The 25,701-nt window shown below is 48.3% G+C and overlaps 2 long non-coding RNA genes across 2 annotated transcripts; both read left to right on the top strand.

Annotated features, from left to right (window-relative positions):
• Positions 1–7,203: 7,203 nt before the first annotated feature.
• LOC132244553 (uncharacterized) lies at positions 7,204–14,747 on the top strand. Its single transcript, XR_009456119.1, has 2 exons — positions 7,204–8,564; positions 11,004–14,747. It is a non-coding gene; the product is annotated as an uncharacterized LOC132244553 (long non-coding RNA).
• Positions 14,748–17,045: 2,298 nt separating this feature from the next.
• LOC132244554 (uncharacterized) lies at positions 17,046–24,533 on the top strand. Its single transcript, XR_009456120.1, has 3 exons — positions 17,046–21,645; positions 22,793–22,852; positions 23,180–24,533. It is a non-coding gene; the product is annotated as an uncharacterized LOC132244554 (long non-coding RNA).
• The last annotated feature ends 1,168 nt before the right edge of the window (positions 24,534–25,701 follow it).

Here is a 25,701-nt window from a genome sequence, read left to right as displayed (position 1 = left end):
ATGATGAATCTTCGACGATTTCATCTAATTAAGCCATAGGAATTGTTTGAAATTGTTTAAATTTGCTGAATTAGATTATTAATCTGTTTTGAGAGTTTTCTGTTTATAGATCCAGAATTCAGAGCGTGTGACAAGGAGGAGCCCTGAGAGGGATGACACCACCGGAAGAAATGAGGGCCTGACGTACGACTTCGTCACAACACCCACTGACGCCCTGATCGTGCATTTTTATTATGAATCAGATTATGTGTTTGTGTTGGTTATTATTTCTTAATTGTTACGTAACTTGATCCCAGGACAGCGAATTTTATGTTTGTGTATTTGTTTGATGGCTTGTTCACTCGTTGGATGATCACGACAAACTTTTAGATTGCTTGGAAGAGTGTGGCATAATTTAGCTATGCTCTCAGCACGGGGGGATGTCACAACCCAAAGTTGTGATTTTTTGTTTGTGTGTGTGCTTCGGCACCGCTAAATTATTTCCCGCCAAATTTGTCGCTTTCTTTGCACGGTAGAGCTCTCTGCTGCTAGAGAGAGCTCTGGTGCAACGGGGGATTTCCCGCCGAATTGCAGCTTCTTTGCAGTGTGCATCTCTTTTGCATCGTAGTGATACACGCTGTAAAGAAGTTCCCGCCATTTGTATTAGAGTCCACGCCATGTTATTGGCCGACTCCTAATTTAGGCACACGTGGCGGCTAGCGATTGGCTTGCTAGCCGTACAAAAGGCTTTGGGTAGTTTCCGCCCAAGCCAGAGGAGGGAGGAGAGAGAGATATTCTGTGTGAAGATCTCCAAGCGCTGCGGACCCTCGCAGACCCGACGTGCCTCCCCTAAGCAGGCAAGAGAGGCAATAGAACCGAGCCTACGGAGCTTTTGCTTCTCGCCTCTCCCCATTGCCGAGCACAATCCTAGACGTATCCCTTTCCTGTAATTTCGGACCCCGCGGAGCCTAGCAAACTCCGGGGAAAACTTATCGGACCCGCGGAGCCTGAATAACTCTGGGGAAACTTTTTGAACCCAACTTAACCGGACCCGCAGAGCCTAGCAAACTCCGTGGGAGCAATCATTTTGTCAGAGTCCTCCAACGAGGGTTCAAGCGGGAGCTGTGCCTGGAAACTTGTCCAGCCTACACCGATACCATCTTTGGGTGTAAGTAAATAATCTTTTCAATCAACCGTTACGCCTCCGTGACTAATTCTAACTCGCGTGCACAAAACCATCCCGCGATTTCTCCCACCCCGCGTGTCCGGGCTGACGGCCACAGCCCGCGTGCACCGGAGACGGGTCCGGTTCGCCCCCGGCTTGCCCATGGCGGCTAGAATGGGATCGGAATCACCGCCGCGCATGGCGACGAGGGCGGGCTCGGGGCCTGGCCTGCACAGAAACTAGTCATATCTTTCAAGATAACACGAGCCATGTTTGTCAACTGAGAGGAAATTAGCAGATTTTAAGTCATTTTTTTTTCTGTCTTAATGAAGAAGGTAAAATTTAATGAACATAGTACTGATAAAAGGTGCAGAGGCAGCAGGGAGCAAGGTGTGTTGGGACGGGGGCACAGGTACTGCAGGGGGGGTTGGGCAGACAGCGGGGAAGGACAAGTGGGATGGGGGCAGGCAGCAGGGGGCAAGGTGCAGAAGGGCAGGGGTCAGGCCACTTGGCCCTCTTACCATTGTTTGCCTCTCTACTGCTGCTTTCACTGCTGCAGTAGTGGGGGAGACTAAGACCATCTTCCAATAATTACATTCTAGACATGGAAAACCATAACACTTATACATGTATGGAATCTAATTACTGGGGGTTATTTTAAATTCAAAGACATCTTAGATATGTAGTGCATGAGCTAGTTAAATGTTACTGGTATTGCTGTTACAATGCTTCATCACCAGGTGGAGCATCTTACAAAATATATGGAATATAGCTGAAGTCCTGCTAATTTATTTTGTTTTGTCTTTTTGTTTTGTATATCTAAGGGCCAAATATGGGTGGCCCCACACAAAAAAAAATATCAGTTTTTCTTGCTGAAACAAAAAAGTCCAAATGTTTTGATTGTTCAGGGGTTTTTTACTCTTAAAATTAAATTTAGCAAAGCTTTTAAACAGAAATATTTTTAAACAAAAAATTGAACCATTTCATTTTTTTCATTTTGGCTGACACTGTTCACTAAATTTGAACTGACTTTGTGGATAGTGCTAGTTGATCCCTGACAGTTTTTCAATTAATAAAGTATTTACACACAATTTTTTGCCTGGGCCATAGCGAGTCATTCAGAGCCATGTCAGGTAAAAATCTTGGACCAAGTTCTTACTTAAGGCTTGTTCCTGCTTCCTTTTGCCTGCTTCTCTTTTTGTAGCTGTAAGGAGAGACTATATGTACCTAAAAACATACCTAAAACCTAGGTATCTTCCACGTGGAAACAACGGATATGACCAGCATTCTGTAACAAGGTAAGTGTTAACAAAAATCCACATCTAGTAAGCATAGGCGGAGGGAGAAAATATTATCTGGCGGGGCTGAGCATGTGCATGCACACCGCCCCCCCCCCCCCCCCCCCCCCCCCGCAGGTAAGACTATTGTGGGGAAGTAGAGGTGGGGGGAGGGGAGCAGGTAGAGGCCCCAGCGGTGAGGGAGGGAATGGGACAGAGGCAGGGACAGGGGCTGGCAAAGGTGTTAAAAGGAAGAGCTAATCAGCTATAGCTGGGGTTTGCTGGGAAGTAAGCTTGAATAACAGTGAGGCTGAGAATGTGTGTATTCACTTCTACTGTACGTGGGCCTGTGGGGAAGTCAGACAGTTGTGAAATTAGCCGCACTGCCTGTTTGTGAGTTAACTATAGAAAATTGTGTGCATTTATACTGCTTTGCCAATGCACGGATAGGTTTAGGGACAGACATTTGACCTTGACAGTAGGAATGAGGGGCTAGATTATGATATTAAGCTGAGAGGGGAAGACCTAATTTTTAAGTCACATATAAAAGATGCAAAAGGCTTTTTCTTGAACTGTCCAGTCCTTTACCTCCCAATACAGTCCCTCATTAGTGTTCATCTTCCAGCCTTGTCTGACATTTCATGTGCCTTTGGCTTCTGTCATTTTTCTTTGGAATCTTTCCCACAAGATAACACATCCTACCACTAGAAAGATTTTTCTTATCAATAGTCTTAGACTTCTTTCTCTCAGTTTTGTCCCTAAGTTCTAGTTATAACTTGGTGCACTGTACTGAATATTCCCCTTCCCTTCTCTGTGTCTAAGAGACATCAGATATTCAGACGTTTGTTACTGTAACCCACTTCTTTTCCCTCAGAGAACTAGTTCTTACAATCATTTGTTGCAGACCAACTTTGAATGAATGTGGGACAGTGACATTAAGGCCAGAAAATTGAGGAAGAGAGTCTGATGAGAGGAGAGAGCACAAGGGGGATGTCAGAATGGGAAAGGCATAGAAAGCAGCAAAAGGACAGCAGGGTATAGTGTAGTTATCAGAGCAGGCAAAGACTATGAGGTAGAAAATGGAAAATTAGAAGAGGCAGAGAGCAGAATGAAGGGATGGGAGGAGAGGGAAAATGTAACATGTCCCAGGTTTTATTCTCAAAGGAAGAGGGGGAGGTAATTTGGCTGAAGAAGAGGAAGCCAACAGGTAGTGTCCTACCCTCTCAGCAACCCTCAACTGGCATTCTTTCTCTGCATGCCTCTTCTCTTGCCTTTGTCCTGTGTTTTTTCACTTTGAATATCTAGTCCTCCGTAAACAGGGGATAATTGTTGATAGGAAGAGACTGAACAAGAGCCATTGGAGAGGCAGAGACATGGAGAGGCCCTGCGCCCATGGCCAGACTTAGCACTGAACCTTGGTTTCAGTCCATATGACTCTTTCAAGAGACAGAAGGATTGATTTTTGTTAACAAAACAGTGTAACAAATAACATGGGTCTTTACTTTAAAAACTAGGAGAGTTCCTGGGAAACAAGATTTGCTGGGCAGCTAGCAGAAAAGAGTCCTATCATTTGAACTCTTCCTGAAGCCTTTTTTAATCAGATCCATGGAGATTGTCCTGTTATTTGCCAGTACTGTCTATTAAGACATAGAACTGGTCCCTTCATAGACGAGATGGTCTTCATCTTTCTTCTAAAGGTAAGAGTCTGTTCTCTTACACGTTGGCTGATCTCCCCCAAAGGGCTTTAAACTAGGTTGATCAGGGGATGGGGATGGGGATGCAGTGGACAAAGAGAACCTAGGATCAGAGAGCCATGAGCCATGCACTGGATCAGTCCAAGTAAGCACTAAGGGGCCCAATAGACGTCAGGACAGGGGGGTACCAAGGCCATCCATTGTGGGGGTTAAATGTCTCTACACTAATGCTAGGAGCATGGGGAACAAACAGGAGGAACTTGCACTCCTGCTTGCAAGCAACAACTTTGACCTGGTTGGGCTAACTGAAACCTGGTGAAACCCTACTCACGATTGGGTAGTAGGCATTGAAGGTTATAAGTTGTACAGACAGGATAGAGTGGGGGAAAAAAGGGGCAGGTTTTGCTCTCCATGTTAAGGAAAAATATACATCTTCTATAATCAAGAGTGGATCAGAGGAGGGCCAAACTGAGGTACTGTGGGTTAGAATGCAAGGGAGTTAGGGGGAAAGGGACTTGGTAGTGGGGGTCTACTATAGACCACCATACCAGGAGGATGAGCTAGACCTGAAATTCTCCAGGCAGCTCTCAGAGGCCATACAGTCAAGAGATACAGTTGTCATGGGTGACCTAAACTACCCTGACAGCTGGGAGGATCAGTCAGCCAGGACTAACTGCTCATGTAGGTTCTTAACCTGCATACAGGACCTCCACTTAACGCAGGAGGTATATGATCCCACTAGGAGAAATGCCTTGCTGGACTTGGCTACAGGGAATACCTGGTGCGGGATCTGCAAGTACAAGGTAACCTAGGGGATAGTGACCATCAATTGATTGAATTCACTATCTGGCAAAGGGTGGAAAAAGTAACCAGCAGGGCAGAAGTGCTAGACTTCAGAAAGGCTGACTTCAGTGTGCTTAAGAGATTAGTTAGTGGGGCATTAAAGCTCAAGAACATTGACAAAGTGGAGGTCCAGGAAGGGTGGTCATTCCTCAAGGAAGTGATCCTAGGGGCACAGAAAGAGGGAATCCCACTGCATAGAAAAGGGAACCAAGGGGCCAAGAAGCCCTCCTGGCTAAACAGGGAAATCTAGGAAAGCCTAAGGGCAAAAAAAGGGGCATACAGGCAGTGGAAGCAAGGGATAGCTACCAAGGAGGAGTATACCTCCTTGGCTCGCATTTGCAGGGAATCGGGAAGGCCAAGGCAGGATTAGAACTTAGGCTGGCAACAAAAATTAAGGACAACATAAAGTCCTTCAGGTATATAGGGAGCAAAAAGAAGGTGCAGGGCAGCATAGGACCCCTGCAAGATACACTAGGGCATCTGGTGATGGTAGCCCTGTGCAAAGTGGCAAGTATTTGCCTTGGATTCGGATTCGGCTGATTTGGGGGACAGTGATTCGATTTGGCGATTCGAATCACTGTCCAGAATCGATTTCGCCAAATCTGATTCAGAGATTCGGCTGCTGGTGAATCTCCCGATCACACAGGATCCCATTCCTGTCTGCTCTCCCAGCAATGGCAGCCCTGCCTGCTCAGCTCCCAGCACTTTGAAAAAAAAAAGCCTCTACTCACCAGCTACTGCCAGGCAGGGGGGCTAATCTCACTACCTCCCACTGCCCCACACTGCATGATGGGGCTTTGTTATGAGTCCCCCTGGCTCCCCCCGCTCTCCCAGCCCCCCTCCCCATGGCTACCCCACCCACCCCAGCTCTGGCTGTTTAAAAAAAAAAACCCAAAGAAAAGCCCGCACTCACCGGGTGCTGCCCAGTGGGGGGATGATCCCCACTGCCCCCCACTGCCCTATGCCACATGGGGGGCTTTGCATGAGCCCCCAGAAGCCCCAAGGCCGCTGCAGGAGCTGGTGAGTTCAGTGGAGTTGTTTTTTTCTTAAAGGGCCGGAGTTGGGGCAGGTGGGGCAGCTATGGGGAGGGGCTAGGAGAGCGAGGGAATCAGGAGGGCTCATTACAGGGCCCCTCACACAGCATGGGGCAGTGGGGGGCAGCAGGAATTTCCCTCCCACCTGGCAGCAGCTGGTGACGGGGGGCTTTTTTTAAAGGGCCAGGAGCTGGGGCCAGGTGGGGCAGCCATGGGGGGGGGTCAGGGGGAGCTGGGGGAGCAGGCAGGGGACAGGGCCAGGCAGGGGTCCCCCCATGCTCCCCTCCCCCCTCCTCCAGCCTCCCCTCCCTGCCCCCTACTTAGTGGCATGGAGTCCAGGTCCAGCTCCCTGCTGCAGCGGGCAGGGACTGGCTGAATCACCAAAGCTCTCTTAATCTTTTCCAAATCTATTCAGAGAACTTCAGATTGATTTGGACCTTTTAATTGGTCCCCTGATTCAATTCAGATTTGGAGATTCAGCCACCGAATCGGCCGAATCTCCTCCAAATTGAATCACCATCCGAAGCTTCGCGCAGCCCTATGTGACAGATAGAGGTGTGCAAAGCAGACCCTATATGATTTGGATTCAGATTTGGCCTGAATCAGGGACAGTGATTTGATTTGTTGATTCAGATCACTGTCCCTGATTCAATTCAGCCAAATCCGAATCTGAAGATTTGATGCCAGTTTGGAGAATCAGCAATTTGGACATAGACACAGGTTTGAAGGTTTTTTCTACATACCTTGAGGTAGCAGTGCAGCTCATGAGCACTGCAATGCTGGGGCGCATGCAGCATCCCACAGGAGTGCAGAGGGCCCCTCCACGTGCTTGGTGGCAAACCCGGAAGTGGAACAGAAGTACTTTTAGTCCACTTCCAGGTCTGCTGGGAAGCACGCTGCCCCCACCCCCGCGCTCCTCCAGCTCGACGATCAGCTGCAGGGGGACCCCAGGTGCCACCTCCCAGACCCAGGAGGCACCAGTTGCTGAGCCAGGGAAGTGTGGGGGGAGCCCCCCCAGTGCGCTCTCCTGCAGACCTGAAAGTGGACCGGAAGTGCTTCTGGTCCACTTCCAGGTCTGCTGCTGAGTGTGCTGGGGACCCCCCTGTGGTCTTGTGGGACACTCCCTGCACCCCAGCATCGCAGCATTCACGAGCCACCTGCTACCTAGAGGTATATAGAAAAAACATTTAAAGCTGTGTCTATGTCCAAATCTCTGAATCTTTCCGAATCTCTCCAAATTAATTTGGAGGGTTCCAATTTGATTTGGAGAGATTAAAGGGTCCTCTGATTTGATTTGGATTTGGAGATTTGGCCACCAAATTGGGCTGAATCGCTGCTGAATAGAATCAGGGACCGAAGCTTCACACAACCCTAACAGATAGGAGGGACAAAGCAGAGGTCTTCAATGAGTTTTTTGCCTCTGTATTCTTGAACGTGGATCTAGACAAATCTCCCCAAAGCATTACAGATAGAAGCAGGAGGAACACCAGCCTACCTACTGTCAGTGCCAACCTAGTAAAGAGACGCTTGGAGGGGTTGGATGTGTTTAAGTCTGTGGGACCAGACAAGCTCCATCCCAAGGTACTGAAAGAATTAGCCAGTGTCATAGCAGAGCCACTGGCACAGCTGTTTGAGTACTCGTGGTGCTCAGGTGAGGTCCCAGAGGACTGAAAAAGGGCCAGTGTGGTTCCTATTTTCAAGAAGGGGAGTATAACAGGGGCTCAGGCAAGAGCCCCATTACTGAGAGAGCCCTGGGAGCAGGTAACTAGGAAAACGCCTCGCACAGGTGGAGGGGATGACTCACCAGGGGATGTTCAGGGTAATTAGCCCACTGTGGCCAATATAAACTGGGTGGCAAGCAAACACACTTTGCCTTCGGGCACGGAGGACAAAGGACAATCCATGAGGGGAGAAGAGGAGGCAGAAAGAGAGAGACGCCGGCCGGCTGCCTCAGAGGGTGCCCGGGACTATGAGGTGCAGAGGGACGGCTGGCCCCAAGCAGGCAAAGTACTTACCGAAGATCCACGACTAGTCTGGTGAGTCTGGGGAATAGCTGGGAAATCGCCGCCAAGGAGAACTCAGAGGGAGAGTGCTCTGGGGCTGGAGCGCAAGCAGCAAAAGCAACTAGAAGCTATCCACCCCTCTGGGCAATGATGGACAGTGTTGGGACTCACCTTCAGCGGGGAGGGAGCAGCAAAGGCAGCTCCCAGTTTGGGGCCCATGGAGGCATGGGGAATGTGCCCCACTAGTGAATCAATTAGTGGAGAACAATCCATAGATACTATGTAGCCTGGGATACCCAGAATGCTGGGGACTGCCACACTTCCTTATCAGCTAAGCCAATGTTCCCTTGCTAATGAGGTAATTAGCGAGGAAAATGCAACACTGTAACCTCAAGCGAAGGAATAAACTTGCACTGTGTGAGCTCATCACCTGGATTCTGTGGTGTTTCCTCACTCTATATCTAACGCTGAACATATTTTCTCTTTCGATCCAAGTCGTGGCAGGCGGGTTCGGAGGAAGACCAAACTAGACCAACCTTCTCCTCCCACAGGGAGGAACGAGGATCCAGGTAACCAAAGATCAGTTAGTCTCACCTCCATCCTTGGGAAAACCCTTGAAAAAATTATCAAGGATCTCATTTGTAGGAGTCCAGCAGGTAATATAATACTGAAGGGCAACCAGCATGGGTTCATAGCAGGTAGATCCTGCCTGACTAACCTTGTTTCTTTCTATGATCAGGTCACTAAATACTTAGATGCAGAAGTCAAGGTAGTTGTCATCTACTTGGACTTTAAGAAGGCCTTTGACATGCTATCCCATCCTGTTCTCATAAACAAATTGAATGGCTGTGCCATAGATGATTACACAGTCATATGGGTGGCAAATTGGCTTAAGGGTCATACCCAGAGCGTGGTGGTGGATGGGTCAGTATTGACCAGGAAAGATGTGGGCAGTGGGGTCACCCAAGGCTCGGTCCTTGGGCCAGTGCTGTTCAATATCTTTATCAGCGACCTGGATGAGGTCATGGAAAGCATTCTGTCCAAATTTGCAGATGACACAAAACTATGGGGTGAAGTAAACACACTGAGGAAAAGAAACTGAATCCAGGAGGACCTGGACAGGTTAGAGAAGTGGTCAGAGAACAGTAGGATGCAGTTCAACAAAGACAAGTGCAAGGTGCTGCACCTAGGGAAAGGGAATCACCAGCACACCTATTGGCGGGGGGATGACCTTCTCAGCAGCACAGCAGTGGAAAGAGGTCTCAGAGTTGTTGTTGACTCCAAGATGAATGAGTCATCAGTGTGACAAAGCAATTAGCAGAGCTAACTGCACTTTGCCATGCATTAGTAGGTGCATCACGAACAGGTCCAGGGAAGTGATGCTTCCCTTCTATGCAGCACTGGTCAGGCTGCAGCTGGAGTATTGTGTCCAATTCTGGGTGCTGCAATTCAAGAGGGATGTGGACAACCTTGAGAGGGTCCAGAGGAGGGTCACTTGTATGGTTAGAAGCCTGCATGGAAGGCCCTATGAGGAAAAGCTAAGGGACCTGGACCTTTTCAGCCTCAGCAAGAGAAGGCTGAGGGGGGATCTTGTGGCAGTATACAAATTCACCAGGGGGTGCAGTAGAGAATAGGAGATGCTCTGTTTACCAGGGCATCCCTTGGAATAACCAAGAACAACAGCCACAAGCTGATAGAGAGTAGATTTAGGCTGCATATCAAAAAGAACTTCTTCACATAGGGTTGCCAGAATCTGGAACGGGCTTCCAAGGGAGGTGGTGCTGTCTCCTACCTGGGGGGTCTTCAAGAAGAGACTGGACAAGCACCTGGCTGGAGTCATATGACACCAGCACTTTTTCCTGCCACGGGCAGGGGGTTGACTCAATGATCCATTGAGGTCCCTTCCAGCCTAGCATCTATGAGTCTATGAATCTCAGAGATCACTAAATGCAAAACTTGGGGAGAGGTGGCAAAGCTGCAGATCCAGATTTGTCTGGAGCTTTGGTTATAGCAGCAGAGCTCAGTAGTTGTTACACAAAATAAAGCAGTAATGTAACTGGGAGGGAGTGCTGTGGGTGGTTTGAATGGGGGTACCAGTCCTGGGTACTCCTTTCAGAAAGGCAGCCCCCAGAGAACCTGTTCCATTGCCACTGCAGCAGCCCCTGTTCAGGGAGTTTGAATTGAGGCAGCAGCAGCTTGTTTTGCAGATACAACTGGGGCAGCCTCTGTGCAGGGAAGTAAGCACCCACTTCTCCCTCCCGCTTCTCTTCCTCCCCCCCCCGCCAACCCCCATCCTCCCTGCTGCCCAGGATGCCAACATTTAAAGTTATACCTCTGAGATAACTTATTGCCAGGGGTTGGGGTCAGGCTGGCTGTAGCCTTTGGCATGTCATGCAACTGGTGTGCACAAAGTCTCAGCTATACCAATGCATTACACTCTGCAGTTTAAAATCTCCATTTTTTTATCCATGGCTGGTGAGTTTAGCTTTTCCTTTACTTCTTTTTCCCTGAGATGCATTCACATTGCTCATAAAGGTGCTCAAAAGGGTGATGATAGGTCCTACAAGATGAACCATTGCTTCCTGACTCTTCACGAAGCTTGCAAAACTCTATTTTTCTGAGTAGTCATTCCTTTATCACTGACATTCATGCTGTCCTTCAGTGTGAGTGTTTCCCAAATATGGACTCAGCTACTTCCTGACCAAAATAGACTGTGTGATACAATGCAGCATAGAAGAGGAGTAACTTTAATCCAGCGTCATTGTCCAGAGACAGGAACCTTTTCATGGCAGCTGAGTGTCAGGTTTACCGTTAACTATTTCCCATTTTGACACCCCGCCTCCCCCCACCTTCCCTCTGCATGCTTAACCATGCTGCTGAACAGCCCAAGACTAAACAAGGTTTTATTAAAAAATATTAGCCTGCTGGTCTTTCCCTAAACTTAAGTGCATATTGAAATTCAGCTTGGTTATGTGCATTGTAATTAAAAGTGATTATTTGTTTTTCAGTACTACCTACAAGCCCCAGCTCTGGACCAGAATCACACTGTATAAATGCAGAACAAACATATGACCTGCACCCCAAAGAACTTAAAAGAGTGGTGCTGTGGCTCAGAGGTATGTGTCACCCACCAGACCCTCCAATATTGCTGACATACCCTACCTCAGGCAGGCAGTCAATGATAACATCATTTGTTGTGTCAGAAATTTCTCAGTGGGGCAGACCATAATGGCTTGAATTAGGGAGAAAAGGTATCTCCATTGCTGTAGTTTATGTTTGTAGGGGCAGGCTCCCAGTGCTTCTCCTCTCACTTGAAGAGGGTACACTGTACTGAGACTAATAGTTTATTTTCACAGCTGCAGTTAGAGTACTGGACTCAGAACCCACTTAAGACATGAAGATGTGCAAGTTATCAGTCAGTCTCATTGCTAAAAGGAAGATAACAAGCAAAAATAATCCCAGAAACTCCTGTGTATAAAGGGTCAGTCTTCTTCCTGGGGTTAATTTGAAGCCATTGGGTTACTCACAACATGCCAAGCCTAAGCAACCAAGAGGTCTAGTTATTGTTCCCCTTTATGTACCATCCTTTCTGTTATTTTCATGCTTATAGTCCTGACTTAAAGCCTCAGAAGGGCAGAATAGCTGTTCAAGGAACTTTCCACTTTAGGGGCCCCTTGAACAAAGTTGGTTCTATGTCAGTGCTGTTAAGTTAGTGGCATGTAGGTTGCATGCCTTCCACAGGGGGTTAAATTGCAGTCTCTAGCCAGAGGCAGATTAATGCAAGGGTCCCCTTGGTCCCCCTAAGCCCAGGGGTCCCTGCCAATCAGAAGCCCCCTTTGGGAGCCAGGGTCAGCACAGTCCAGGAGGGCATCCTGGCCATGGGCATCCAGGGTGGGCAGTGTGTGCCTCCTCCTGGCCAGGGGCTAGGGATAGACATGGAGCTCCCTGAAGATAGCAGTGGATTCCTGGGGCCATCTGCTGCCAGGAGGCTCCATGGGCAGCCTTGCTTCCATTCCCACTTTCCACCATCTGCACATGGCCATTGGCACCAGAGCCGCTGGGACAGCCAGGATGGAACAGCCCCACCCACCCGGGCTGGCAGAGCGGCCAGCAAAGGGATAGGCAGATGGGCAGCAAGGGGCAGAACTTATGCCCCATCCACCAAGTTGGCCCCAGGCCCAGCCCATCCCATGGCAGTGGGGGACCACAGCACCAACTGTGTGACACCCACCAAGAGAGGGGCTGGGGCTGCCTTTACCTCAGCGGTGCTCATGCCCCCTGACTCATCCCAGATGCACTGAGGAGGCCAGGTGGGCCCAGCTGCAGCCCCCTGGCAGAGGAAACCTGCCCTCACACGGTGGGGGGCCTCAAATTTTCTGTTTGCCCAGGGCCCCAATTAATCTTAATCCACTACTGCCTCTAGGGTCTCACCTGGCCAACACACTCCCCAGTAACTCCAGCTGCAACAGCAGCAGCAGCTGGAATTTCCAGGCTTCCCCCTCCCTCCTCCAGCTGCAAAGGATAAGGCAGCACAGGGACCTAAAGGTGTCCTGGGCCATGGTTGGGATGGGATGAGGAGCTATTGTGCTTGTGCAGTACAGGAATGAGGGGGAGGGATAGCTGTGCAGGTGCTCATTGCAGTGTAGAAGGGTGGAGGAGTCATGCTTGCATATCTGTGTGGCACAGCAGTAGGTGGCAGCACTGAGGGGTAGTGCTTATGTGGGCATGCAGGGCAGTGATGATGTGTGGAGAAGTATCCATGCAGCAATCCTGGTCTCTGCTGGTGTGGCCTCTGGGGCTTAGAAAATGGCCAGGCCTATTCCAGGTCACTGTTGTCCTCACTTCCAGAAAAAGAGTGCAACAGTTGAAGCAAAATGAGTAGTGATGCACATGATCCTCAGCTGAGAATATGCTCCCTTTGGGATCCCTGCAGCCATCACAATGTGTAACAGAAGGGAAAAGACAGAGGTTTGCAACTTCTCTTCATCTGTATCAGGTAGCAAAGCTCAACTGAAGGCTTGAACCCCTAATATTTGATTTGCTGCTAGTGAATGTGATTTAATTAATATTGCTTCTCTATATGGCACTTGTATAATAGTTTTCATAGTTATAGCATAGTACAGAATAGTATGAGTGTTAGTTCATAAGCTGCTATAAAGAGTAAGTCCTAAAGTGTCATTGCATCCCTTTTACAGCTGGAGATATTAAAAAGCAGAGAAGGTAGTTGAGAATCTCAATTATGTAGCAGAAAGCCCCCTTTTTCTCTTGCCTGCATTTGCTCTCCCCTCTTTGGATATGTTTCTCTTTTTCTACCTTTTCTTCCTTCCTCTCTCTTTCACTTTAAGATAAGGAATTGTGTTTTAAAATTTGTGTGCGCGCATTTTGTATCTCCCTTTGTAGTTTGGTATTTTTTATCTCTTTGTGTGCCATGGCATTTGTAGCTTATATTTTATGCTCCTCACCTTTCAACTTCCAACTAAATGTGTTTTAGTTTCATAAGTAAGTTATACATTGTAACAATGTTAACAAGGGCAGGAATCAAACTGCCCTTCCCTGTATCAGGCTGGCCCCTGAAAGAGCGAGTGAATCAGTGATTGAATGTGTAACATAGTAGCAGACAGCAATTAACACCTGGAAGCTGCAGATCAACCAAGGGAAGAACTCAATAGAAGACAATGTAACAACCAGGAAATCCTAAATGTCACTGATCAAGGGCTAGAAGCCCTGGCCTGAGTTAATCAACGCCAGGGACCAACTTTTGGGCTGAATATCTCCAGATCGACCACTCCCAGAGCCCTATTCTAAATTCATCAGCGGACTCCCAAACCTGTATGTTCATGCGGATGACCCCTGGGGCTGACAGATGCCATCCAGTAGCCACCGAGGGGGGAGAAGTCCCACGAGGGTCAACGACCCCTGGATTGGGCAAACCTGAAAACTAGGGAGTCACCAAAGTTTGCCAAGGACAGATAAAAGGCAGTGAAAAGTGACCCTCAGCGGCACCCTCTTGATCTCCAACTTGACCAGACCTGTCCAGCCAGAAGGACCAGCCGGCGACCCCCTTCTGGAGGATAACACCATGCTGAAAGAAGCCTCGACTGGCCATCGACGGCAGACTCCAGCGCTTGTAGGATAGGTATACCTGACTCTGTAGCTTGCTACTGTGTGTGTGTGTGTGGGGCGGGGGGACCAGCCCCAAGGTTTATGATTTAATTCATTACAGTATTTCAATCCTCCTAATAAACTAGAATTTTAAGGATCCCGAGTTGGACATTTGTAGCCAACAATTATACACAGGGAATTGGTTTCAGAGCTAGGTTTGAAACTCAGGAGTCATTTACTTCTGTTCTTGTTCTAAGACTATCAGACCAAAAGTCTCCCCCTGCGTGAATATCATGGCCTATCAATGTATAGTGTTAGTAAGTGAGGGGTGTCAGAGATGTTATGGCAAGAAATACTCTGGGGACTTACCTGTTTATTGAGATATATGTAAGTGAGTTGGTTACATGGTGTGCCTCTCAACTGTATATTGTATACTATTATGGGTAGCTTCTGTGCAGAGCAGAGCTAGGCATGTTTGGCCAGGCACCCCAAGCTGACCACTTTTACTTTTGCTGCTGGCTTTAGCTAAGGACTCACTGTTCAGGGTCCTCACCTTTGCTGCAGCTGAGTTAAATCCATAGCACCATCACCCTGGGCTTGCAAGAGATGCAAAAGAAACAGTTAAACAAATAAACTGCCGCTTAGCTTTCCACTGGTTTCATGCCTCCTGCTTGCTAGGCTTCTCCCAGGCTTCACTTGCTCTGTAGCCTCTTATCTTTCAGAGGCTTTGAGGGCCTGCAGGGCTCCTATAAACAAAAGAGAAGCCTTGCTCACAGCCCCTCCCTGGAGCTGCTAGACCTTAGCTAACCCCAGGCTCCAGACAGCCTTGCTCTCTGCAAGTGCAGTCCCCTGAGGCTACTTTCAGTATTATTTTATTTTCCCCCCTGCTGGTTCACATAGATTTCATAGACATTAGGGCTGGAAGGGACCTTATAAGATCATTGGGTCCAGCCCTCTGCCCCAGGGGCAGGAAGTCAACTAGGGTCAAAAGATCCCAGCAAGATAAGCATCTAAATGTTTCTTAAAGGTATCCAGAGTAGGTGCTTGCACCATTTCTTGGGGGGGGGGGGGGGGAGGAGTCTGTTCCAGGCCTTGAGGGGCTCAGACAGTAAAGAAGTTTTTCCTTATGTCCAGCCTAAAATGACTGTTTGTGACCACTGGACCTTGTCTTCCCTTAGGGTTCCCCGGTGAACAGGCACTCCCCCAGATCCTGATGCACCCCCATCATGTACTTATAGGCTGCTACCAGGTCACCCCTGGGTCCTGATTTGGGTCTGTGGCCTTTTCCTGATCCTGATTTAAAAAGCTGCTGTAAGGAATCAGCTCAGCTGAAGGGATGGCCCAGGCCTGGAAACATCTGTATGACTCAGGCTTCGGCGCATCCTTTCCCCATCCTGCATCTGAGGAAAAGCATCCTGCCCTGAGCAACTGGTCTGACCGTCTCCCCATGCCAGACATCACCCGAGCAGCCCTCGCCACAACACCGAGCACAGCCTGTGCCCAGGGAGGATCTCAGCGCAGCCCCCAAAGCAGGCGCAGAGCTGGGGGGACAGCGCAAAAACCCTGCCAGCGCCAGGAATGTGTCCAGCTCCGCACAGCTCGTGCTTGCCCGCATCCGAAAGCAGCAGCACAGCCCGGATCTGGGGCCGGCCCTGCCCTGAGCCCCAGCAGCTCCTCTATCCTTGGCCCTCAGGTGCTGCCGGGCCCCGCACACACCCACCCACCCACCCACGAGGCCATATTGCTGCTGGTAGAAGTGCAGCCAGCGGCGCAGCGTGGTCGCGTCCCGTGGGGCAGCCCCAACACGTCATCCACCAGCCCCCGCGCCATGAAGTCTCCCATCATGAAGGCCCGGGACACATCTCTGCCTGCCAGGCTACTGTAGGCACCGCCCGGCCCGTAGTGCTCGCAGCCACAGTGCACATCAAAGACCTGCCCCAGCATGGCCTGGTAGAGGCCAGGTGAGCCCTCAGTGCTCATGTACCGTGCCAGCTCAGTGGCGCTCAGCAGGCGGCTGCCTGCAGGCTCCCACCCGTGACCCAGCAACCAGGTGACGGCCAGGCCTAGCAGCCAGGTGGCAGCGGCCCACAGCATCATGACACGCCCTCCCTCATTCCTCACACCTGAGTTAACTCCTTTGCTGGGAGGTTCACTGTGTCCCCTGACCTGGGTCCTCAGCCTCTGGGGTAGGTGTAGAGCAGGGTCAGACAATTATTTCAGGTGGAGGGCCGCTTACTGAGTTTTGGCAAGCCATCAAGGTCTGCATGACAGGCAGCCAGGGACAGATAAATATTAATTTTCTAAGTTTTTTTAGGGGCCCTGTGGGTCGAATAAAATGGCCTGGTGGGCCACATGAGGCCTGCATTTTGCCCACCCCTGGTGTAGAGGAATGCTTTCAGGGTGTGGGGCCATTTGAGCTACCCTACACCCATAGTAAAAGGGCCAGGCCCTGTTACAATATACATAGTAATGTTCTGAATCTGTAGGTCCATGTCTACTTCTTTCGTTGCTACCTGGGACATAGTGAAGGCTGAATGAGGCATCTGGCTGAAGAGAAAGGCCAGAACCAAAATAACCTTAGTTTTTCTTACTTGAGTTTCTGCCCTCAGGGTACAGTTTCACTGAAACAAGTCAGTTTTTGCCACATAAGGAGACAAGGAGATCACAAGTACCACTTCTTTTATTTGACTCTGCTTTGCCAACATCATGGATGACAATTTTGAGCCTCATCCAAAGCCCATCAGTCAGAGACTGCCAATGCAATCTTTAGATTTTAGCGCCAAGGATTTGGATGTCCTGACCTGGAAGCATCTACCAACTTCTGGGTAAAGCAATGCAACACATTTCCAGACTTAGTTTTTCCTGGCTAACATCTTAGTTTTTCCTGGCCAGCATCTTATAGCATATGGGGGAGGGGGAGGGGGAGGGACAGTGTTGGCTGGCTGGACAGTAATGTTTTCATTCTAGGCTTATAAATATCTTAGTACAGCTACATGAGACAGCTCACTTCAGCCACATCTACCTACCAGGCCTAACTTATACTAGTGCTGTTACAACAGATGGTGTTGTTCATAATCAAGGTATCCAGGTTGTAGCCGTATTGGTCTAGAGGCAAAAGAATTCAGAATTCGTGGTGGAGGTGATCTCTCCTATTATACCAACTAGATTTTTGCAAATCTCCAAATAATTTTTTTTTGCAAAAATCTAGTTGGTCTAATAAAAGATATCACCTCTACCATAAGTTGTGGTTCATGATCAATGCATGGCTGCACAGATGTTGTAGTCACCATCAGGGCTTTGGCTTCTTTGACCATGAGATGTTTTCTAAGAAGAAGGATTGCTAGGAAGAAATAGGATCCAGCTGATGAAGAAAAGGAAGAGTACCTTTGTAAACAGGCTCGCTAACCTAGTGAGGAGGGCTTTAAACTAGGTTCGCTAAGAAATGTAGGCCAAAGCCCTGATGTAAGTGAGGAAGTGGGTGACCTGGAGGAAGTGCAAGCAGGAGTGGGCAATAGCAGAAGCCTTCTAATTCTTTCTAAGGAAGTAGGGGCAATTGGCTAGTTACCTCAGGTGTCTGTACATGAATGCATGGAGCCTAGGAAACAAACAGGAAGAACTGGATGTTCTTGCACAGTCACAGATCTATGACATGATTGGAATAACAGAGACTTGGTGGGATGATTGTAGTACTGTCATGGATGGGTACAAACTGTTCAGGAAAGACAGGCAAGGGAAAAGAGGAGGACGAGGAGTTGAACTTTATGTAAAATTGCTGTATGATTGCTCAGAACTTCAGTATGAAACTGGAGAGTGGCTTATTGAAAGTCTCTGTGTTAGGGTCAGAGCGGAGAGCAACAAGGGTGATGTTGTGGTGGGTATCTGCTATAGACCACCACACCAGGAGGATGAGGGTTTCTTCAAATAGCTAATGGAAGTTTCCTGATCACAGGCCCTGGTTCTCATGGGGGACTTCAGTCACCCTGACATCTTGCGAGGGCAATGCAGGAAGTTTTTGGAGAGTGTTAGGGACAAATTTCTGGTGCAAGTGTTAGAGAGGCCAAGTAGGGGCCATGATTTTCTTGACCTGCTGCTCACCAACAGGGAAGAATTATAGAGGAATTTATTGTTGTGGATGGCAAATTGGGCAGCAGTGACCACAAGGTGATCAAGTTCAGGATCCTGAGGAATGGAAGGAAAGAGAGGAGCAGAGTAAGGACCCAGGACTTCTGAAAAGCAGATTGACTTCAACTCACTCAGGGAACTCCTGGGCAGGATCCCCTGGGAGGCCAGTCTAAGGGATAGAGAACTAGTCGTATTTTTTAAAAAAACCTTTCTAAGGGCATAGGAAAGAACCATTCCAATGCACAGAAAAACTAGCAAGTATGGCAGTGTAACAGGGCTCCACCCTGTTACTAGGGGTGCGAGGAAGTCTGAATAGCCTCATGCCCCAGAACCACCTCCACACGCCCACTCCAGACCTGGGAGAAATCATTGAAGGCTGGGGAACCCAGTCCTGGGAGGTAGGGAGCCGACACAGGTGCAGGGAGCGTGAGAGCTAGCCACGTGGGCCCAGAGGGGGAAGATTAAGAGGCCGAAAGCAGCCTCAAGGGTCTGTACCTAACTGGAGCAGGCTGCCTGTAGCCTGGGGTTAAGCTGCTACCAGGAGGGCTGAGAATAGGGTTTTCTGCTGTTCATGTGTTTGTTTCCTTGCTTGGTCATTTGCTTTCTTTGCACAAGCCTGCAGGCTCTGCGAAGCCTCTGAAAAGATAAGAGGCAACAAGAAGGTGAAGCCTGGAAGAACTTCTGAAAGACAGTTAAGTGATAGTTTATTTGTTTGGTTTTTCAGTTGTAGCCAATTTGGTCTAGGAATGTAGGCAGGCAAGGTTCTCCGAGTAGATGTGATATCTCTTATTAGACCAACTGAGTAGTTGGGGAAAAGTTCTTAGCAAGCTTTCGGGGGTAGTCACTGTTCTTCAGGCACAGGGAGTCTCTGATGGTCTGAGATGCCAAAGAAAAAGAGAAGCTAAAAGTGTGGCAGGATGTCAGTGAAAGTGTAAATAGGTAGGAATTCAAAGACAAAAGGTAAAGCAGGTAATGGAGGAGGAAGATAGCAGGGGGAAAACAAGGCCAAAAGGAGACATTGCAGTGATAGAGTACAAGGTAGAAAAGAGACTGTCTGTGAAAAAGGAAATAGTAGGAGATCAGGCAAACAGGAGTGAGAGAAGCTAAAAGTGTGACAGGATGTCAATGAAAATAAAAATAGGTAGACATTAGAAAAACAGAAGGTAAAGCAGGGGAAAACAAAGGGAAACACTACAATGGTAATAATACAAGGTAAAAAAGAGGTTAACAATGGAAAAGGAAATAGTTGGAAATCAGGAAGACAACAGGCAGAAAAGTACGGGAGGGGAGAAAAGTTGGGGAAAAATAAGAATGCAAGAGGTCAGGTCAGGCAGGTACCTGGTGAATTAGATGTCCTGCAGGTTGTAATGTGTTATAAATCCAATTTCTATATTGAGTCCATGATTTTTTTGTATCCAGTAGGTTTATGAAATGAAGTTTCTAGGCTTGTCTACAAAAGGTGCTTTTAAAGTTCCCTCAGAGGATTAGAACTGAGAGATAGGAGAGGGAGTGATTGACTTGTGAAAAATGTGTCCCCACAGGTATTTGGGTCCTCTTGTCTTTGATAGATTTTTGGTGTGCATTCATTCTGGTGCACAGTTGTTGTTTGGTTTCTCCTACATATATTCCATGAGATACATAATACTTATGGAGGTGCAGGTGTAAGATCTAGGAATGGCGATGGTGTTATTGTGGGTCCCAGGCGGCAGTGGCAGCCTCCTGTCATCTGATGCAGATCTGGGGGCCTGCACCCCCAGGAGGAATCTAGCACAGCCCTGCAGCCCTCCCGGGGTTCGGCCCCCTGGATCTGTGCATTGGATGACAGGAAGCTGCTGCTGCCAGCAAGTGTCACGAGTTTTGCTTTCTGCAGTTTGAGGTGCAGTTTCCAAGAAACCTCTGCACCTATCTCCTTGAAACTTGGCAGGTTTCATGCCCTCAGAAGGGGCTAGCATCTCTGCAATTTTCATCTGAATCAGGCAGGAAATGACAAAGTTTTAGGTATTTTCATGATTCCCCATTACAGCTTATGGACAAAACGTCGAAACAGCAAAACAGTTTCAATTAAATTAAATGGGACAGTGCTTCAAACTGAAACAAAATGATGAAATGAAACACTGTCCCTTCAAAATGGCAAAACATACGTTGAAACAAAATGATGGTGTTTGGCACAGCCCTAGAAGTCAGTTGTGTTTTGGATGAAACTTGGTCTTTGGGTGACAAGTAGTTTTAAGATGGATTCAATGAAACCTGATATTTCTTCTGTTAGGGTTCCATGGTTAGAAATGATAGGTCTGCCATTTGTTGGACTTCCTTTTGTTCATTTTGCATTGCTGACAAGCCCAGGGTGGCCTCTGAATGTTATCTACTAGCCTGACTGCAGCAGAGGCAAGGGCCCTAAACAGTGGGTCCTTGGCCAAAGCCAGCAGCAAAAGTAAAATTGGTCAGCTCTACTAGCTTGACCTAACATACCCTGCCCATGGCAGCTTACAGGCAGAAGAGTAGCTTGGCTTAGCAGGAAACTTCTTGCTGCATATGAAATCTGTGAAAGCTTGGACAGTGTCTCTTGCACAAAAATGCAAGACTGGATTGTGGTAACGAAATTGCCACAAGAAAATCAAACTCCGCTAATGGCTTGCAACCCATTAGGTGTTGAGACAGTGGAGTGCTTGTGGTACCCAATACCAGACCCATGCCATAAAATAATAAAAGTGATGGTTGAAATTGTTGGCATAGAGCTGACACACACATCAAATGCATTTCCAAGCTAAGAAAGCCAAAGAAGAGGCTGAGTTAGTGAAGGCAAGGAAACTGCATCTATGTATCAATTGATCTGTGTCACTAAAGAAAACAAAAGACTCAATTTATAGGTTTGCTTGAAGTGTATAAGGTGCATTGAGTACAGGAAAGATGTCCTGTACATGACATGCTCACATTTCTCAAAACAGGCATCCAATGCCTAAGGTGTTACAAATATCTCAATCATTCAATGTATGTTTGCAGTTTTTGTAAATAGACTGTCACTAGTACAAACTATTGCAAATTTGCCCCATTGATAAACAAAGACAGGTTGAGTAACCAATGCCTCTAAGCATCCTGTTTGGCCACTCAAAGCCCATCACCTGTAATTGACCTATAATTGCAGGGGCTGCAGAGAAACGCAAGTCTTCACACCTAGACAAATCCAAAAACAGTTATAATATGATGGTCACCCTTTTTTCCTCCCTCTTCTGTTCTGACTTTAAAATCGGCCAACTATCAAGGAAAAATGCTTTGAAAATTATACAATTAAACATTATAAAGCAAGACAGAACTGCCAGCAAGGTGTAAGCAGTCCAGGGAAGATCAAGAAGCCATCCTGCCACCCAGTTGATAAGCAAAGGATCCACACTGTGATGCTGTACAAGAACTGCTTCCTGCCTGCATTGGGTAAAGATCTCTTTGCAGCTCAGATAATACAAGGACTAATAGCTCATTTTATATTGGGAAAGAGTCTCTTTTTTCTGTCATTTAGTTTTGTAGCTTGTTGGTAATTAATAAAGCAAACCTTTCTGCTATTCATCAACTGCAAGTTGTGTCAATTCTTAGAGCACTGGGTTTAAAAATCCATTTTTAAGTGCAACACTCCTCAGGGAGGTAAAACACAAAAAGGAAGTTTACAAGGAGTGTAAACTAGAATGAATGACTAGAGACAAGTATAAGAATATTGTTTGGACATACAGAGAAGAAATCAGGAAGGCCAACATGCAACTGGAGTTGCAGTTAGCAAGGAATGTCAAGGGTAACAAAAAGCAGTTCTACAAGTGTCAGCCACAAGAGGAGGATCAGGGGAAGTGTGGGTCCCTTACTGAATGGGGCAGAAAAGGCTGAATTGTTCAATGTCTCCTTCACCTCAGTGTTCACAGGCAAGGTCAGCTCCCAGACTACTGCACCAGGCAGCACAGTGTGGGGAGGAGGTGAGCAGCCAGCAGTGGCAAAAGAACAGGTTAGGGACTCTTTAAAAAGTTGGACTTCTACAAGTCCATGGGACCTGGTGCAGTGCACCCAGGGGTACTGAGGGAGTTGGCCACTGTGCTTGCAGAGCCACTGACCATTATCTTTGAACTCATGGCAATCAGGGGAGGTCCCAGATGATCAGAGAAGGGCAGATATAGAATGTAAGCAGAGTAGGTATTCTAATTAAAGAATTACTAATTTACTCCGCTTACTTACTGTCCAGATACCCCAGGTGTTAGGTCAAAGGTCAAAGCCAATCTAGTAACTAAGATTTCATATAGCATGCCCTCCCTATCTCACCTGCCATGACTTGTTGTAAAACAACAAAAGGAGGGAGGCTTACTGGTTCTGAATTGTTGACAACCTTTGAGCTGATTAGCGTCTTTCTTTCTCATACCCTGCTCCGTTCTTTAGCTCTGCCAAAATACAGAGGTTGTCAGCTTGCTACCCATTTCCTCCCCTCTGAACTATGGTCCTTAATATTTCCTTTGGCAGGCTGCAGGACCATGGGTTTACAGTTTTTTCTCCACTGGGACTGTAGGTCTTACACTCACAGTTAGTTGCTCCATTTGTTTTGCAGGTTCGGAGGTAACTGTCTACTGAGTCTCACCAATCACTTCCTTTGCCTTCTTGGGTTTTGGTAAGTAGAGAAGCTCCTCTAAGCCTCAAAAAATGGGAGTATTACTCACTCTCCTCCTGGGGTTTAGTCTTTGCTTTTACTTGCTTTTATCTGTGCTGTCCACTCTCTTCTCTCTCTCTCAGCCTACCACAGTTGCTGCTGGGTGTGTCTTTAAATCACTCTTCATTCCACACCCAGCCTACCAGAACTGGCAGGAAGTTACAAACTGCAGCACCTTTGATCCCCCCTGCATCAGATTTTCTTCCTTCTCATTTGCCGCATGGTAAGAATTTGTGCTTGGAGTCACCTCTCCAGCAGTCCCTGTAATCTCCATGGCTCTTCTCCCAGGTCCCTGGGATGTCTTTGGCACGAGCAGCATGATCCTTGCTGCCACATAGAGCTCATCTTTTTAAGAAAGGGAAGAATGCAGATCAGGAGAACTACAGACCAATCAGCCTCATCTCAGTTCCTGGAAAAATCATGGAGCAGGTCCTCAAGGAATCCATTTCTAAGCACTTGAAGAAGAAGGAAATTAGGAACAGTCTACATGGATTCACCAAGGACAAGTCATATCTGACCAACCTATTTGCCTCCTGTGATGAGATGACTGACTCTGGATGTGGGGAGTACAGTGGATGTAGTATACCTTGACTTTAGCAAGGCTTTTGATTTAGTTTTACACAGCATTCTTGCAAGCAAACTAAAGAAGTATGGGTTGGATGAATGGACTGTAAAGTGGATAGAAAACTGGCTGGACCATGGGCTCAAAGGCTTGATGTCTGGGTGGCAGCCAGTGTCAAGTGGAGTGGCCCAGAGGTTGGTCCTGGGGCCAGTCCTGTTCAATATCTTCCAGTGACCTGGAAGATGGGATGGAGTACACCCTCAGCAAGTTTCCAGACGACCTGAATCTGGAGGCAGCAGTAGATATACTGGAGGATAGGGCTAAGATTCAGAGAGAACTCAACAAATTGGACGATTGGACCAAAAGAAATCTCAGGAGGTTTAATAGGGGCAAGTGCAAAGTCCTGCACTTAGGACAGAACAATTCCATGCACCAGTACAGGCTGGGGACCAACTGGCTAAGCAGCAGCTCTTCAGAAAAAGACCTGTGGGTTACAGCAGGGGTGGGCAAAATATGGCCTACAGGCCAAATCTGGCCTGCCAGGCCTTTCTATCCAGCCTACGGGGCCCCTAAAAAAGTTAGAAAATTGTTATATGCCTGTGCCAGCAGGACCCAGCAGCCTTGGCAGCAAGGCCCACCTGGCCCTGCCCCACCCCACCCTCAGCTCCAACTGGAATCCTCTGCCTAGCAGAGGCTTGTGGCCTGGCAACCCTGGGGCTGTTCCCCTGCCCTCCCTGCATCTGGAAGTGCAAACTAAGCTAAGAACAGGAAAGAGGGGAGGCCCACTGGTGATTGCCCTGCATTCTGTGGCCTCGGGGCCAGAATGCAGAATGCAGCAGGAGCTGGCTTGGCCTAGCCAGTACTGCACAGAGTCAGCCAGGAATCAGGGGCTGGGCTGGGCTGGCTCCTGCTGCATTCTGTAGTCCCAGCAGTGCAGCTGGGAACCACATGGTGCTGGAGTGGTAGGCAGGCAAGCAGAGGGGTGGGGAGAAGCAGCCATTTCCTGCCCCCCTCCTTCCCCACCTGCCATCGCCACTTTCCCACCTTCACATCCACTGCCGCCACTCCTGCCTGCCTGCTGCTCTGGAACCACACAGTTCCCAGTTGCATGGCCAGGACCACAGAACAAGCAGGAGCCAACCCAGCCCAGCCCAGCCCCCACAATTCCCAGCTGGCTTCATGCAGTGCTAGCTGGGCTGGGCTGGCTCCTGCTGCATTCTGTGGTCCCAGCCATACACCTGGGAACTGCATGGTGCCAAAGTGGCTGGCAGGCAGGTGGGAAGGTATGGAAGTGGCAGTGGTGGCAGGCAGGAAGGTGGGAAGTGGCAGCGAGTGGGCAGGCAGGAGTGTGGGGCCCACGCTGGTGCCCCAGGGCCAGGGGCCACAGGAGAATGAAGTCCAGGCTGGCAGTAGCTTGGAGCCTGGGTTGGCAGGGGCTCCTGTCATGGGCTATGAGTGCCCCGAGGCCTCACTGCTGGCTGCTGCAGCAAGGGGTATGGGGGGGGGCATGTTTGCAGGGGGTGTCCCACGTGCATACCCCAACCTACACATGTACCCATACACACTCACACACCCTAGCTATTCTCCCCCTCCACACATGCCACAACTTCTCCTGCCACCCCCTCCCCCCCCACACACTATACAAGGGTAAGACTTAATTTTAAGCTATTATACAATCACCTCTATGTACACTACACTAACATATTTAAATTATGACCAAAAAAAATTGAAATCAAATTAATGAATGCTGTAGTAGATGTTTGATTTTTAGAATATAATTTGGGGGTTTTTTCTGGTTTCAAGATGGCAAACCCCCTTTCTGAAAGGAGTACTTCTGGGGGGAAAAGGAGGGACTTCTGGTGGCAAAGGTCAGGGGTTAGGGGCGGGACTTCCAGTTCCAAGATGGTGACCAGGGGGTTTGGCACCTGTCAAGAGGCAGGGCTACCCATGCAGCCCTCAACACCTTGCCAAAACTCGTTAACCAGCCCTCCAGCCAAAATAATTGCCTGCCCCCTTGATTATAGTGTACAATAAGCAGAATATGAGCCAGTTGTGTGCCCTTGTTGTGAAGAAGGCTAATGGCATACTGGGGTGCATTAATAGGAGTGTTGCCAGCAGATTGAGGTAAGTGATTATTCCTTTCTATTTGGAACTGGTGAGGCCACATCTGGAGTATTGTGTCCAGTTTTGGGGCCCCACTATAAGAAGGAGTGAAGAAATTGGAGAGAGTCCAGCAGAAGGCAACAAA

This window comes from Alligator mississippiensis, chromosome 12 (assembly GCF_030867095.1).
Source record: "Alligator mississippiensis isolate rAllMis1 chromosome 12, rAllMis1, whole genome shotgun sequence".
Classification (NCBI taxonomy): Eukaryota; Metazoa; Chordata; order Crocodylia; family Alligatoridae; genus Alligator; species Alligator mississippiensis.
This window is presented reverse-complemented; position numbering and strand designations above follow the sequence as displayed.